We start from the raw sequence: 2,892 nt of genomic DNA on the forward strand, positions 1-2,892 counted from the left end.
CGTAGGCCAAAGCCCCAAACCTCCCGAAGCTGCCGTCCGCCGCGGAGCTCGCCGCCGGCGACTCCCTCCATCCCCGCCACCTCCTCGACCACCGGGAGGACCGCCTCGGCCTGGCGGATCCATCCCCGCCCTCAGGACCCCGCGAGGAGCCGCCGTTCATCGGCGTTGATCGCCGGAGCCCCGCCTCTGTTTGGCCAGAGGAGGAAGGAGGCGGGGGCGACTGGTCAAACCTGACCAGTGGGCCCAAGGGACCCACTGTCAGTGACCCACGAGCCGGTCCACGCGGGTTAAGTGGAGGATCTGACACAGGATCATCTTTAGGCAAGATGAATAGGTCTTCAGGGGCACGACGGCAGCGGCGGCGCCATGGCCGGGACTGGTGACGACGGCGGCGGCGAGCAAGCGGGAGGGTGGCGGCGGCTGCGTGCGAGTGGGAGCCCGGAGGATCACCACTCATTGTGCTCGACATATCACTACAAGAAACCTGTTAATCCATGACGGATTTCTAATGAAATTTTTGGAAACTCTCATCGATGACCTGGTAAAACCCTACAAGCCCGGTGAAAGCCCGCTAAAGCCCGTCTAACCGTTCCCGTATAAAAACATAACCCTAAATTCCCTCCTCGGCCCCTGCATCGTGTTCCACAGCACGTCGCCACCCCTCGTCCCTCCCACGGCTCGTAAACCTTAATAAAATAAAATAAAATAAACTATAGTAACTACAATAAATAAACCTTAATAAATTAAGTAAAAATAGCAGCAGTAAAATAAATAAAAATAGCAGCAATAAAATAAATAAAAATAAAATAATTAAAGTAAAATACATAAGTAATTAGAAATAAAATAAATAAGTTTTTTGTTGTAAGTAGAAACAAAACAAAACAAATAAAGCAAAAGAGAAAAAAACAGAGGAAAAAAATTATGCCACCTACTTGGCCACCACGGCCTGAATACGACTAGAAACCCATCCATGGGCCAGGATTCAGGCCCGCAAAAGGCCCAGTAGGCCCCACAGGCAAAGAGAACAGTTAGGGCCGAAAGCCTGCAGTTGAGAGGAGTTCGAGAGGGTGGGCGCAGCAGCGCTTATAAACCACTCTCGAGCTCTCTCAACTAGCGAGGTGGGACTAAACTTTTGACGCGGGGCAGCGCAAGGCCTTTGGTCCCGGTTGGTGCCACCAACCGGGACTAAAGGGTGCATTGGTCCCGGTTCGTGGCACCAACCGGGACCAAAGGCCTTTAGTCCCGGTTGGTGCCACCAACCGGGACCAATGAGTTCCCTATATATACCCCATCGCCACAGCAGAGCACTCCAGAGTGCTCTGTTTTTTCTGGCCGGCGAGGGGAGGGCATTTGGGTGCTCTAGCTCACCTCCTCTGCACATGAGGTGTTCGATGAAATGTCTGAGCCACACTAGTTAATCTTTGTCCTCTCGAAACTCGACCTCCGAGCTCCATTTCCCTGAGATTTGTCTAGGTTTAGCGGTCCGTCACGTCCCGTCCCCGTCTTCACCGCCGTCGATCGCCCGTGCCGATCTCGTCGCTAGCACCACCATGGTGAGCCTCTTGTTCTTATCTTCTTTCTGAAAGGAAAAAATTCTTACTTTAGATAGTTACTTGTCTAATTTTTTTACTTTTATTATTCCTTCTTATTACATAGTGCGATGGTTTTGGTATCCGCCCCCGTCGGTCCTCGTCCTGTCTATGATTCGGATGTGGTATATATTATCTTTTTTTAACTATTTGGTTCATTTATTGTTTATGACAAATATACTGACCAACGTGACATAGATTTTATTTATCTAGGAGGTGGTTGAACCGGAAATTCTAACCGACCCTATTGTCGAGAGGTTAAATTTAGTTGAAGAAGAAAACAATTACTTGAAGGAAAAAATAAAAAAATTGAGGAGGAGAAGATGATATTGGAGTTGCATGTTGCGGATGTCGTCGATGATCACAAGATCAAGATGGATGCAATGCGTTGAAGATTAGAAAGATTAGAAAATATGCCATTCATACCGAGGCTTGGTATCATTATGCCGTTGGATCAATTGCTACCTTGGTTGCGATTATGATCGCATTTGTTTTCGCATTGAAATGTTTTACATAGTTTCAATGTATGGTTTAATTAATTAGATGCTCTGGAGAGCTATATATATGTTGTTAGATGAGAACTATGTATGTACTTTGGTTCTAATGTGATGATGAACTTCTATTAATTTGGTCACTTAATTATCTATTCATGATGTTCTGTAATGGTTTTTGACACGCTTAATTATATATAATGCACGCAGATGAACCAGCAATGGATGTACGGTGACAGACACACCTCCGAGTACATTAAGGGCGTGCATGATTTTCTTGAAGTGGCTGAGGCAAACAAGCAGAATGGTTTTATGTGTTGTCCATGCCCTATATGTGGGAATACGAAGTCTTACTCTGACCGGAAAATCCTTCACACCCACCTGCTTTACAAGGGTTTCATGCCACACTATAATGTTTGGACGAGGCACGAAGAAATAGGGGTTATGATGGAAGACGGCGAAGAAGAAGAGGACGATGACAACTATGTGCCCCCTGAATACGGTGATGCTGCAACGGGGGAAGCTGCTGAAGATCAAGAGGAACCAAACGATGTGCCCAATGATGCTGCAAGGGGGGAAGCTGCTGAAGATCAAGAGGAACCAGTGCCCGATGATGATGATCTCCGCCGGGTCATAGTCGATGCAAGGACGCAATGCGAAAGTCAAAAGGAGAAGCTGAAGTTCGATCGCATGTTAGAGGATCACAAAAAAGGGTTGTACCCCAATTGCGAAGATGGCAACACAAAGCTCGGTGCCGTATTGGAATTGCTGCAGTGGAAGGCAGAGAATGCTGTGCCTGACAAAGGATTTGA

The sequence above is a fragment of the Triticum aestivum genome, chromosome 7D, assembly GCF_018294505.1.
Source record: "Triticum aestivum cultivar Chinese Spring chromosome 7D, IWGSC CS RefSeq v2.1, whole genome shotgun sequence".
Taxonomy (NCBI): Eukaryota; Viridiplantae; Streptophyta; class Magnoliopsida; order Poales; family Poaceae; genus Triticum; species Triticum aestivum.